The sequence below is a fragment of the Calliphora vicina genome, chromosome 3, assembly GCF_958450345.1.
Source record: "Calliphora vicina chromosome 3, idCalVici1.1, whole genome shotgun sequence".
Classification (NCBI taxonomy): Eukaryota; Metazoa; Arthropoda; class Insecta; order Diptera; family Calliphoridae; genus Calliphora; species Calliphora vicina.
In genome coordinates this window covers 110,045,357-110,060,758 of record NC_088782.1, presented here as the reverse complement: position 1 = coordinate 110,060,758, position 15,402 = coordinate 110,045,357, and the positions used below count along the sequence as shown (strand labels likewise).

The 15,402-nt window shown below is 28.3% G+C and overlaps 1 protein-coding gene across 1 annotated transcript in view; it reads right to left on the bottom strand.

Moving 5' to 3' along the window:
• comm3 overlaps positions 1 to 15,402 on the bottom strand; it is a 60,216-nt gene that overhangs the window by 30,673 nt on the left and 14,141 nt on the right. The window lies entirely within an intron of this gene.

Sequence of the window (15,402 nt, the reverse complement as noted above, 5' to 3'; positions counted from 1 at the left end):
TTGTGTCATGACCTACACATATTATCCTAGTTTCCACGTATAAATGGTGACCGACATGAGCTTCCGGAAACCAGTCAGTGTCCTGAAAGTTGCGTTCAACATGCTGGAAATGCATTATTTACCATTAACCGACCAAGCAGTCTTGAAGGTAGTCAACAAGGATAACTTTCATTCCCACAACCTGTGGTTTAACCCATCGAATTCAATTGAGTTCCTGATCTCGGGACTGTCAAATTCATTAATAACTCCGCAATCCAGGAATCTTTGATATCAACGGTTGTGGTGGGTTTATATTTGATTTCATTCTATGCGATAATCTTACGAAGTTTATTGTGGTTTTCTTATTGTGACAAACAGAAGGAAAGTTATAGCTGTTAAGCACTAGAAGAGAGGCTTTATTGGATTTTATTATATGCAATCATCTGATAAAGTAAACTCTGTTTCGGAATCAAGATAGACTATAACTATCAGTCAGAGGATTATGGCTTCGATTCCCGCCAAAGGCTCGGTGGCTTTAGCAGATTCAATGCTGCATAGAAGAACAACAATTCGACAATGGTAACAAACAAGTACACCAATCGGGCTGATATTCAGCAGTATCGGCAATAACATGTGAAATTTTGTTCCCATGAAATATCCATTTCCCTCGATGGGAAAATTGCTATCGTGATATTCCCATGAACTTTTCATTCACAATAGTTAATTTTGTTCGTAACAGCTGTTATTTGTTTATTGTTTACAAAATTCCACCTAAAAATTTCACAACAAGGGGAATATTTTCACGTGAACAAAGTTGATGAACGAAAAAATGAAAAGGGAAAATAGTTCGTGTGGAATATTGATTCGCGATAGGGGTGATTGACACAGAAGACAGATTATTTGAAAGGTCAAAAAGAAGATTCCATGGTATGCCGCAGTTCGGTATCTGGGATTTTGAAGGGAAGGAAGATAGCATGGTAGACCGCAGATTTTTCAACAATTCTGACTAACATCAAGTCTGCCGACCGACATATTTGCAGAGACTGAAGTATGGCATCATGAAAAGAATAATCACAAAAGAGCGCTCCAGACATTTCAACAAGATAAAGAGACTATTAGAATGAGAAGAATTAATTAATTGATACAAATCCGAACGAATTTCTATATGATTCATATTATGCAAATGCGTATCTGCTCTGTTTAAAAATCCTCGAAGAATCATTCTTTGTTAATATGAATGTAATAGTTCACAAGACCGTGTTTATATCCTTCTATGTCAGTTGAAAGATAATTTGAAAGGAACAACATGACATTCTTTTCCATATCCGCTAATTGAGTCCAGTCGAGCTGGCATTGATGTGCTGGCTGAACGGCAAAGAATATAAGAAAATACTTTATCAAAGACTTCTTTTAGGCAGACAATTCAACAGTTTGTTTTCTTCAAAATAAACATCCAAATTTTGTGACTGAAGAGAATTTGGTTTATTGTAATGATATTAAAGGTCTTATGGAACAAAATATGAATCAAGTGATTGGCGCCTGTTTATCAATAGCAGTAAGAGAAGTTTGAAGTGTGTATTTGTTACATAAAAGAAACAAATATGGATCCATACCTAGTGGACATTCAACTGTTTTGAAAGAAGAGTGTAGAAGTACATATTTCTCTAGTGCTGGGAAAATTGAAGTATGGAGATAATAACTGGGTTACTTGCGTAGATTTGGAAATGGTGAATTTCCTTTTAGGACAACAATTCGGTTATACGAAATATCCATGTGGTACAGCCGCGATAAAACTAACCATTGGACTCCAAAAGTTTGGTGATCGCGAGAATCACTAGTTGTTTGTAAAACAACTAAAAACTCCTTTAGTGAATCGAGATCGAATGATATTAAATTCGCCATAATAAAGCAATTTGTTAAGGCCCTTAATAAAGATGGTGAGTGCTTTGCTTACCCATCTATCAAATTTCCTGATCTAAGTGCAGGTATGTTTAAAGGTAGAGTTTTCGATGCCCAATAGGTTAGACGGTTGATCAATGACCCAGAATTTGTCAGTCATGAATGAGCACGAAAAGAGACCATGGAACTCATTCGTTTTGGTAATACTGAATTTTCAGAAAACTACTAGTGTGGCTCAATAAGTCCGCGACTTTTTGAATTTCCCAGCTCTTAACTGAAAGGGCAACACTGCTCCTGTCAATAGGCATCTATCAGTTGACTCCTGTCAAAGTTTGAACAAGCTGCTTCATCATAGTTTGTGTTTGACAGCCATTGATAGCAGACTACCATGTGACTTAAGGATACATTGGAAAATAGTGAATTTCGTCTGGTCATTAAGCATTATTTTTTGCGGAATCACTCATTTAAAGGCTCTGCACCATCAGTTTCAATGGTAAACAAGTGGTTTACTGAATTCCGTTGTGGCGAATGTTCTGGATGCTCATTGGAGTTTCTACACCCGAAACAATTGAACAAATTCACGATATGGTGTTGGCCGAACGGAGATTGAAAGTGCTTGAGATTGTGGAAGCCATAGGCATCTCACATGGCTCAGTGGTTTTTGAATGATCACTTGGGTATGAGAAATTTTGGTGCTCGAAATCAGGTGCACAAAAGGTTACACACATGTGCATTTTCAATGGCAATCAATCCAATCCATGATTAAGGCTACGAAATGCTCCCTCTTTCGCCCTATTCTCAGGATTTAGCCCCGAGTGACTATTTCTTGTATCCAAATCTGAAGAAATGTCTCGGCAGAAAGAGATTTGTCAACAACAATGAAATCATCTCACAAAAAATACCTATTTTAATGACCTCGACATCTCAATGAGATAAGAAAATTGGAGAAACGTTCCATTCCATCTTTGTTTTTTCTTTACAAAAGTTTCGGTTTCGAAAATGTTATTAGGCCGATTTTTGTCGTAATTAGAAATATTATAATTGTCTGACTCTACTTATTTTTTAATTTAATACTTAAAAATTAAATGGGTGCGTATGATTTATAATAATTATTTTGTTGCTACAAAATTTGTTAAATTATAGAAAAAAAACCTTATAAAATCTAAACATCTTACACAGTAAAACACATGATTTTGGGACTCAATTCTAACAATTGCACGTGAAAGTTGACCCAAAAATAAGAACTTATGCATCATTAGTTTTGTCAATTTGGCTGCCGTAATAATTTAATGGCCATACGATTTTGTTTTCCTCAAAGTGGATTTTTATCACTTTTTCTATATTTTAGCACGGTTATATCTCGTATACCGTACGGAATATCTCTTTTGTGGCTGAAACAAAGTTGTATATATTGAATAGTAGAAGAAAAGTACGGAACATACCTACCCGAAAAAGTAGCATCCAGTGCGTTAAAAATCCCAAAAATGCCTTTTTTGCTCAATAACTGGATTACAAATCCAATTATGGACCGAACACCATGAAATTAGGTCGTGTGATTTGTGTTTATATGAAAGTTATTTATCATGAATTTTGCTTGTATACCATAATTTTTAACAGATTTATTCACTTTAAAGCAGGGACCCGAAATAACTGTTATTTTTTTTTAAATAAGCAATTGGTTATAGAAAAAATAACTGCAAACAAATAGGTCCCGTAATAACAATTATAAATAACTCAAAAAAGTTTTAGTCTATGATAACCATTATGAAAAATTTAAATTTTTTTAGGTCTTTGATAACCATTATGAAAGATTATTATTTTTTTTGGTCTTCAATAATCATAATGAAAGATTTTTATTTATTTCGGTCTCTGATAACCATTATGAAAGATTTTTATTTTTTTTGGTCTTCAATAACCATTGTGAATGATTTTTATTTTTTTGGTCTTTGATAACCATTATAAAAAATTTTTATTTTTTTGGTCTTCGATAGACTACAGCCATTACAAATATTTATACCCTACACCACCATAGTGATATAGCGTATAGTGCCCCAAGGACGAAGTTTATTGAATTTGGTTAAAATCGGTCTATTATTTCTCCTAGCCCCCAAACGATTGTCCTATCTGAAAATAGATAATGCCTCATAAATATCTTAGTTATATAGATATCCAAACCAAATTCAGCACAAATAAGTTTTATATAAGCTGAACTCTCACTACTAAATTTTGTGACGATTGATCCATAATTAGTCATATCTCCCATACAAGGCCCACTTCCGAAAAGCATTTTAACGAGTATAGATTTCTTAAAAAAGTTGGTATTCAAATAAAATTTAGCACAAATAACTTTCATATATACAGAAGACATGTCACTTAATTTTATGCCGATTGGTCCATAATTAGTCATAGCTCCCACTAATTGCACATTTTAAAAGAAAACTGTTTATAATCATAAATATTCTTGATTCTTATGAAATTCTGAACCAATTTATCTTTCTCTGTCTATTTTAAAATACAAGAAAACCAGTTCCATGCGACCAAAAAACTTTGTTGGTACTCATAATGTTTACGGAAGACCAAAAAAAATAAAAATCTTTAATAATAGTTATCAAAGACCTAAAAAAATTAAAATATTTTATAATGGTTACTGAAGACCAGAAAAAATAAAAATCTTTTATAATGGTTATTAAAGACCTAAAAAAATAAAAATCTATCATAATGGTTATTGAAGACCAAATAAAATAAAAATCGTTTATAATGGTTACCAAAGACCAAAATAATATTGGTTATTTTTAACTGTTATTCAGGGACCATTTTTCAAAAATTCTTGATAAACAATTATTTCAGGATTTTTTCCAATATTGGTTATAACAGTTATGTCCCTGCTTTAAAGTGATTTTCGGATGCGGGTCTTATATGGGAGCTATGAATAATTATGGACCGATCATAATAAAATTTGGTGACATGAATTTTGTATATATAAAACTTATTTGGAGCGAAATTTTGTGTAGATACATATATAAATTAAACATTTATGACCGATAAAGTCCAATTTCGAGAGGACATTTGTATGGGGGCTAGGTGAAATAATGAACCGATTTCAGCCAATTTCAACAGGCTTCGTCCTTGTGCCGAGAAAATATATGTACCAAATTTTTTTATGATCGGTCCATAATTATTCATAGCTCCCATATAAGACCCGCTTCCGAAAATCACTTTAAAGTGAATAAATCTGTTAAAAATTATGGTATACAAGCAAAATTCATGATAAATAACTTTCATATAAACACAAATCACACGACCTAATTTCATGGTGTTCGGTCCATAATTGGATTTGTAATCCAGTTATTGAGCAAAAAAGGTGAAAAATTGGTAAAAAAAAAAAAATGGTCATTTTTGCGATTTTTAAGGCACTGGATGCAACTTTTTCGGGTAGGTATGTTCCGTACTTTTCTTCTACTATTCAATATCTACAAGTTTTCTTCAGCCACAAAAGAGATATTCCGTACGGTATACGAGATATAACCGTGCTAAAATATAGAAAAAGTGATAAAAATCCACCTTGAGAAAAAAAATTCGTATGGCCATTAAATTATTATGGCAGCCAACTTGACAAAACTAATGATACAGAAGTTCTTATTTTTGGGGCTACTTTCACGTGCAATTGTCAGAATTGAGTCCCAAAGCAATGGACTGAAAAATGTTGTACTGTGTTATTAAGAAACAAGGACTGAAAATGATTTTTAAAATTTTGTGTGAAAAACATTAAACAATTTTGTGATTTTTATTTAAATTTAAAATTCAGCCAGTGTTTCTGAATAAGGTCCTTCGTTAAAGGTTAGTTTCAAAGCTTTAGCCATCCTCTAAAATGTTTTGTTATATTTTTTTCAAACGGCCCACTTGTTTAGTAGTCATGATCAGATTTATTATCCCCACTATGGAATTATCAAACTTGGAACTTTGCTGTGTTTAAATAAGATAATATTCCGAAAGCTTAACTCATCTTCTAACATGAAAACTATTCAAAATAATTTTAAAAACTAACCGTTTTTCATAAAAATTTGTTTGTCTTACTTTTCTTTCGACATTGAATGCCAGTTAATTATATTTATAAGCTTAAAAATTTACAAAAACTCTTAAAATTATAATTTATTTTTGCTAAACTATTCAACTATTTCGCTGAATTTTACAATAAACATTTAAAATGACTTGTGTAAATTGTCTACACAAATATTTCCCCATGACATCATAAAATTTCTGAAAAATTAAAAAAACAAAAAATACATCTTAGAATTGAAAGCGGGCTGTTGAATATTTTTTCAACTTAATTTCAGGTTATTCATACGTCAAGTAGTACAGCGACACAGTTATAAAAAATACTACTACGCAATAATTTCAAAAAACAAGCCATACAAACAGACAAGAGACAACAAGTAAATACAATGTGAAATAAAATCACAATAAATATTTGAACGAGTGGGAAAAAACGACCAAAAAAAAAAACAGACGAACGTAATGTAAAAACAAATGAAACACTAAATCAAAGACCACAAGTATGAACAATAAAAAAACAAGCATACGCCATGAGTGCCACGTCAAAAACAACAAAAAAAAAAAACAGAAAAAATTATGAAAAGAAGAAAGACAATTTTAAAATTTAATAAGTTTAAGTGAATTTATAATAACACACTCTTTAGTTAAAGATTGCTTTCTGCTCTATTGCCTGCCTTTTCATGTCTAGAGCATGTTTCTTTAAAATTTTAAAAATAACATTAAGCCTTACTCTCTGTTTGGCTCTTTCTAACACATGCAGTTTAATATTATTGTGTGATTGATATAATGTACAGTAGTACATTTTGTAATTACATATGTTTGTATATCTGTTATTTGTAAACAATACTCTTTAGCCACCACAGCTACTCATTAATATTTTTGTTGTTGCTTATTTAACATGTGTTTAGAGAGCACTTATTATAGCTGTTGTTTTGTTTTGCTTTGTTTTTGTGTGTGAGCCATTTTATTGTGTCTCTTTTTGTTTTGTTTAGTTTACTGCTATTCTCAAGCACACACACACACCTCAACACTTATGCATTTACCAAAGAATTTATGTTTTTGTTTGGGTTTTTTTTTATTTCTCTTCTCTCTGGCATATAAACACACAAACACACATGTGTGTAAACTTAGCGGTCGTTAACTTTGTTTTTGAAATTCACTGTAAATAAAAACACACACATTTTTATACTGTAAAATAGCTGGGCCATGCATGCATGTGTTTGTTGGTTTCTCAAGAAACCGGTTAAAGTGGTAGTAAAATGTGGAATGTATTTTTATGATGGTTTTTTATTGTTGTTGTTGTTGTTTTCTTTAGAGTAAGTACTCATTTTGTTGTGAGTTAAAGAAAAAATGTACTTGTACTCATACACAATTGATGGGTTGATTAAAAAAGTGTGAGAACGGTTAAATTTAAATTTGAAATTGAATTTTATAACTGTATCTTAAAGGGGCAAAAGTAATAAATTAAAAAATAAATAAAATTATAATGAAATTACAGAAAATTTCATATAATTTATCGCTCCAATAATATTTATTATTTCTCATTTATTTATCTTTATTTTTTTGTTCAATAAGTTTTTAAACAAACATAAAATTTCGTTAGCATTGTGGCATAATTTAATATTAAACTAATTAAATATTAATTGACAAACAAAATGCAAATAAAATCGGAAAGCTGGCTGCATAGATTGTGTGACAGCATTTTCATAATTTAATTATGTACATTATGCAGGATTATCGCAATTTTGAAACAATTATGTTATACGACAAAAAAAATAAAACTCAATTTAAATAAATTATTTTACTACAAAAACAAATACATATACAAGTTAATAGCTTTACTGTTAAATATATAAAAAAAATGTTAAATTCCATTTAAAACATGTTTACTTTATAGGCAGTTTTTTTAAATTTGTTTTTATTTCTTACTTAAGTTAGTTAATTAACGGCTTTGATTTGTTGTTTTGTTTGTTTTGCAAATAAAATCAATTTAAATAAATAATGCCTATGTAAATAATGAGGTCAATTGTAAATAAATAAAATAAAAATATAAATAAAATAAAAAACAATACACTTTTATACAGAAATATAAATTCAGCCCCTTAATGATATATAAATATAAAATTTCTTGACAACCTTTAAAGCCTTTTAGTTACTTTAGTGTTTAATTTAGAATTTATTCTAGACAATATTTAGAAACTTTGAACTATCTGCTAACAGCCTAACAAGTTTTGATTCAAACAATCCATGCGTTTAAAAGTTGTATACAAATAACTATTTCAATACAAATCCTAACCACTGGGCGTATGATTAATATTAATTATTTAATTTTTTTTCAAAAATTCTTTAAAAATATTTCTGAACATCAGAAAATTTTTAAAAAAATATTAAAAAATTCTATAACATCTTGACAATATTTAAATAGAATAATAAAATTAAAAAAGTCTTTATTACTTATAAATATTTTACTTTTAAATGAAAATTCATAAAATAAAAATGTATTATTTTTGAAATGTAACTCCCAAATAAAATGTTTACCGTTTATTCATAACATAAACATTTTTATTAAAATATTATACTCAAAATTCCTTCAAATAATATGAAAAAATATGTGTTAAAGATCTAAATACATCTCCAAATTTAAATGCCTTCTAGCATGTCGTGGGTTTCATAAAATAATATTTTTTGTACAATATTCTGAAAAATTGAACTCTCTTCTAACAGCATTACAAGTTTCGTTCCAAACAAGCCAAGCGTTTAAAAGTTGTATACAAATAACTATTTCAATACAAATCCTAACCACTGGACGTATGATTAATATTAATTATTTCATATTTTTTTCAAAAATTCTTTAAAAATATTTCTGAACATCAGAAATTTTTAAAAAAAATATTAAAAAATTCTATAACATCTTGACAATATTTAAATAGAATAATAAATTTAAAAAAGTCTTTATAACTTATAAATATTTTACTTTTAAATGAAAATTTATAAATTAAAAAATTATTATTTTTGAAATATAACTTTAAGAGAAAGTTAATACTATTTTAGTAACAATATAAATCTTTTTTTAAATATTTTATGGTAAATTATTTATAGAAGTTTTTAATATAGATACAAATATATTTTATTTATTTAAATACATTTATTTTCAAACTTTAAAGACTTCTCGGTTACCCAGGTAGTTAACTAAACATTTCATAAGGCAATATTTTAAAACCTTGAACTCTATTCTAACAGCTTAGCAATTTTGGTTCCAAACGGTTGATTTATTTAAAAATTATATACAAATAACTATTTTCACTGCCATTTTTTTACTACTGTGCGTATGATTGATATTAATTATTTAATATTTTTTTTCAAAAATTCTTTAAAAATATTTCTAAACATCAAAAATTTTTTTTAAAATTATTAAAAAATTCTTACAAATCCAAACAATCATTTAATGAAATAAGAAATTAAAAAAAAGTAGTTACAACAGATAATTTTTTCACTTTAAAATTAAAATTTATTATTTTTGGTACATAAATCTCAAATAAAATGTTTACCATTATAAAATAAACAATTTTATTAAAATATAGTTCACAAAATTTCTTAAAATAAGCTTTTAATAAAGAAACAAATATATGTTATACAACAAAATATCTCTTAAAACTTTAAAATTCTATAGCCTACTCTGTTTTACAACTAAAAATTTCTTGATATTTTATTCTAAAACCTTAAACTCTCTTCTGACAATATACCAATATTGGTTTCAAACGGTTGAACCATTTACAAGATCTATACAAATAACTATTTCAATACAAATCCTAACCACTGGGCGTATGATTAATATTAATTATTTAATATTATTTTAAAAAAATTCTTTAAAAATACTTCTAAAACTCATAAAATATTTTAAAAATCGCAAAACGATTACAAAAAATCTAAACAATATAATAAAAATATAATAAATTATAAAAACAATAATTAAAACATAAATTAACCACTTTAAATAGAAAATTTATAACCTACCATGTTGTTATTTTTCAGCTAAAATTAGCAAAACAATGTGATATTCATAACAAAAAATGACAAGTTGTCATATCTGTCCCCCAAACACCTCTCAACAACTTGATACTACGTCATGATGGTATTAAATGTGATTTTAATTGTTTGTTATTGTTAAATGTTAAACTACGTAAAATTGTTGTTATCAGAAACCCCCGCAGCCATTGAAATAAATCAGTAAAGAAGTGTTAATGTTTTTAAGGTTTAAATAAAAATTCAAAAATTTATAAGTTTATGATAAAAAACACTTCATTATCTATCTGTCACACTCAAATGATAACAATAAAAATCACACGTTTTTTTTTGTTGTTTTTTTGAAAAAAATACTAATCGACAGTCATATCATAGCTATAATAAACATATAAAATCAAAGTTTATTATACATACGCCATTAAAATATAAAAATAAAATGTTAAACATTTTTTTTATATAAAAAATTCCGAAAAAAATTCCATAATTAGCTGAAAAAAATCTTCTGACTCAACATGGAAACACACAGAATATTAAAGGAGTTAAGATATTTTAGGAAATAGTTTTCAAGTATTCAAATTCAACGATAATTTAAAAAATCTACTCTTTTTCATTAGTAATTCAAAATTAAAAAAAAATCAACATTTCACAAAATGTAAATAAAGTATAATTGACAATCAAGTAAATAAATAAATTCAGAAAATAAAAACAACAATTTAACCTAAAGACATTAATTCATTTATTTATATGAAGTAAATAAACATTGTCTTTTTTATCAAGGGGGAATTTTTTTTTTGTTCTTGTCTTAATTCTCAAACAATAACAACAATTAAATTCATTTAGACATCAATGTTAATTATGTGTTGTAGTTTTTATAACAACAAATAATGCAACAAAAAAAGATTGTAAATTTTGGAAAATTTTTTAAATTTTATCTAGACGTAAGTAATATTGAAAAGATTAATATTTTGAGTTCACTGAACACATACGATGAGTGCTGTCATAAAATTACGTGCACTGAACACACCCCTTTGCAAAAGAAATAAATGATAATAAATACAGAACAGTTAAAGTATGGATTTAATTTGAAAAGAAAAACTCTTGTTTGGCTCTAGGATTAAAAACTTATAGTTTATCCAACCTCTATTCTTTTTTTACATTTATCTCAAAACTAGAATAAACAAGTAAGAGAGCTATATTCGGCTGTGCCGAATCTTATATACCCTTCACCAAATTATACTTTAAAATAAATTTGTTTAAATATTTTTAGGTAAACAAAATTTAATTTTTTTTTAATTGTTTTTCCAAATTTTTTTTTTAATTTTTTTTTAAAAAATTTTTTCCAAATTTTTTTTTCCTGACTGCTGGTCCAAGAAGAAAAAATATAAATTTTTAAGTTGTTTGTATCTGTATTAGTTTAGAAGATATAAGGTTACCGAATTTACCCTTTTTTACTCCCTAAACAATTTGAATTCCCAAAAATTCCATTTTTTGGGGAGGTAGGAATCTTCAGTTGAAATTTCATGCTGCTAGCTTCTGACATGACCTTTGTAAAAATCGAAACTTGAATTATTAAGTATAAATAATTTAAAAAACAAGCCATAATTTTTAACCATCTTTAAGAAATATCGTGAAGGAGGAAACTGGGTTCTTCTCGAAAACTCTGCTTTCAACATATATTACAAAGAGACGTCAAGAATTCCTGGTTTATTATGACCGTAAACTTTCTAAAAAAAACTCTATATATTCAGAGACTCTGACCAGCTTCCAATTATGTATAGGAACGTTTATTATTAGAGTAATAGGCTAATCCCGCGGAATCTACCCCAAAGTTACCAAATCCAGCCTAGCTCCATTTCACAGACCTTCCAACAAAGCGATTGCCTGCTTAAGATACATAGCTAATCGCTGGATTGTTCACGGAAAGAATTGGTTCTAGTAATTGGACTACGATTACTAGAACTTTTCCTGGGTATCAAGATATAGGATAGCATGAATTGGCGAATGTGCATGAAATGGGTAGCCCTTGGGTTGAGAAAAAAAAGTTGTATACAAATAACAATTTCAATCGAAATTATAACCACTGTGCGTATGATTAATATTAATTATTTAATTTTTTTTTCAAAAATTCTTTAAAAATATTTCTGAACATCAGAAAATTTTTAAAAAAATATTTAAAAAAATATTTAAAAATTCTATAACATCTTACAATATTTAAATAGAATAATAAATTTAAAAAAGTCTTTATATCATATAAATATTTCACTTTTAAATGAAAATTTATAAATTAAAAATTTATTATTTTTGAAATATAACTTTAAGAGAAAGTTAATACTATTTTATTAACAATATAAATCTTTTTTTAAATATTTTATGGTAAATTATTTATAGAAGTTTTTAATATAGATACAAATATATTTTATTTATTTAAATACATTTATTTTCAAACTAAAGACTTCTCGGTTACCCAGGTAGTTAACTAAACATTTCTTAAGGCAATATTTTAAAACCTTGAACTCTATTTTAACAGCTTAGCAATTTTGGTTCCAAACGGTTGATTTATTTAAAAATTATATACAAATAACTATTTTCACTGCCATTTTTTTATTACTGTGCGTATGATTAATATTAATTATTTAATATTTTTTTTCAAAAATTCTTTAAAAATATTTCTAAACATCAAAATTTTTTTTTAAAATTATTAAAAAATTCTTACAAATCCAAACAATCATTTAATGAAATAAGAAATTAAAAAAAAGTAGTTACAACAGATAATTTTTTCACTTTAAAATTAAAATTTATTATTTTTGGTACATAAATCTCAAATAAAATGTTTACCATTTTATTTATAAAATAAACAATTTTATTAAAATATAGTTCACAAAATTTCTTAAAATAAGCTTTTAATAAAGAAACAAATATATGTTATACAACAAAATATCTCTTAAAACTTTAAAATCCTATAGCCTACTCTGTTTTACAACTAAAAATTTCTTGATATTTTATTCTAAAACCTTAAACTCTCTTCTGACAATATACCAATATTGGTTTCAAACGGTTGAATCATTTACAAGATCTATACAAATAACTATTTCAATACAAATCCTAACCACTGGGCGTATGATTAATATTAATTATTTAATATTATTTTAAAAAAATTCTTTAAAAATACTTCTAAAACTCATAAAACTCATCATGAAATGGGTAGCCCTTGGATGTTTGGGTTGAGAACGATGAAAAGAAACGGATGGAGTTTGATACCATCGTATTGATTTTGTATGGATTCCTGGGCATGAGGATGTAGGAGAAATGAATTGGCCATTTAATGTGCGTGGATCGGGTAGCTTTTGTACGATAAATAAAAACTGAGAGATACTGAATACAAGTGATCTATTAGTATCACTATTTAAAATCAGGACTCTTTAGGCTCTAGAATGTTTATGGATTTCTGAGCTTCAAGGTATAGGAGGGCATTAGATGAGGGTATAAAACAGGTAGTCTTTTGTTGGTTGTGTTTGATCTCAAATGAATAGAAACTGAATTAGATTGAACTTTTTTAAAGACTAAATAGCTAGAAGTTGTTCGGACGAGTAGGAAGATGAATTGATATATTGGGTGTATAACTTAAAAATGCAGGATTTTTTTTAAATTTAAAACTTTATTTTGAAACATTTGTACAATATAAATGTATAAAAAGTATTGGCCACTGCTAGCTATGACCTTTTCCCATGTTTCTGGCAACATATGGAGCCATATCTTTTGAGGCCAAGAACGAATCAATATTGGATAATCAGTACCAAAGTGAAGCGTGTCCCAGAGAGAGCGTTCTGCATCGATCGAAACAAATAGTAGTCGGACGGGGCAAGTCCTGGACTATAAAGCGGATGAGGCAAAACTTCCCAATCACTTTATTCCAAATACTTTTTAAGTGGTATTGCAATATGTGGCCGAGCGTTGTGGAATATTACGGCCAATGCTTACTTCAGTTGCATTCGATGCAGGTTCGCTGTGATGGTCTGGACAGACTTCAGTAGCTCATAATAGATAGGACCCTTATGCTGCCATCAAATACAGATAATTACATTAGCGCCATGGATATTTGGCTTTGTTGTCGATTCGACTGGTTACGACAATCTGGTTACGAGATCGTATGTGAGGCCACGCTTCACATACGTTCTCTTACGCTTCGGTTTGTCGTATTGGTTCTATTTTTCATCGCAAGCAATGATTTTGTTTTATGGCGTTCATGCATCATTTCGGACATGCAAAATCGTATTTAAAGGTCTCTCGTCTTCAATTCGTATGGTACCCAATTTCCTGCTACTCGCAAACGTTTTGAAATTGCTGCTTGAGTAGGTCTTAATGATTTTACAAACTCTTGTTGAGTTTTACAACAATCTTCATGGAGTAATGCCTCCAATTCATTGTCTTCAAACTCCTTGGCTGGCCAGGGCGATCTTTGTCTTGTTTCTTATATCCTTCACCTTCGTGAGAAGGGTATATATAAGTTTGTCATTCCGTTTGTAATTTCCACAATATAATAGAAAGCGGGGTCGATTAAGCCATGTCTGTCTGTTGAAATCAATTTTCTGAAGACCCCAGATATCCTCGGGATCCACATCATCAATAATTCTGTCAGACATGCTTTCGAGAAGTTTCCTATTTAAAATCATCAAAATCGGTCCACAAATGGCTGAGATATGAGGAAAAAACCAGTAAGAGAGCTATATTCGGCTGTGCCGAATCTTATATACCCTTCACCAAATTATACTTAAAAATATTTTTTTTTAAATATTTTTATTTAAACAAAATCAAAATTTTTTTTTTAATGTTTTAAAATTTTTTTAAAAATTTTTTTTTTCCAAATTGTTTTTTAATTTTTTTTAAAAAAAGTTTTTTCAAAATTTTTTTTTTAAATTTCTTTAATTAATTTTTTTGGAAAAATAATTTATGACAAAAAAAAAATTTTTGATGAAAAAAAAAATAATTCGGATTAAAAAATATTTTACCGATTTTGACCCATTCTATGTCCAACTTACTATGGTCTTATATACGTCGTTGCAAAGGTCTTTGAAATATCTATCATTAGATATCCATATTGTCTATATTAATGACTTAGTAATCCAGATATAGGTCAAAAATAGTTCAAAAATCGAGGTTGTCCTAGTTTTTTCCTTATATCTCAGCCATTTGTAGACCGATTTTCTCGATTTTAAATAGCGACCGAGCCGGAAGAATTTCGGAGATATTGATGTATGAATCGTGTATGTATGTTATTTGGGGGCTTCGAAAAGTTGATTTCAACATACAGACGGACAAACGGACATGGCTATATCGATTCCGCTATCTATAACGATCCAGAATATATATACTTTATGGGGTCGCAAATGAAAAATGTGGAAATTACAAACGGAATGACAAACTTATATATACCCTTGCCACTCATGGTGA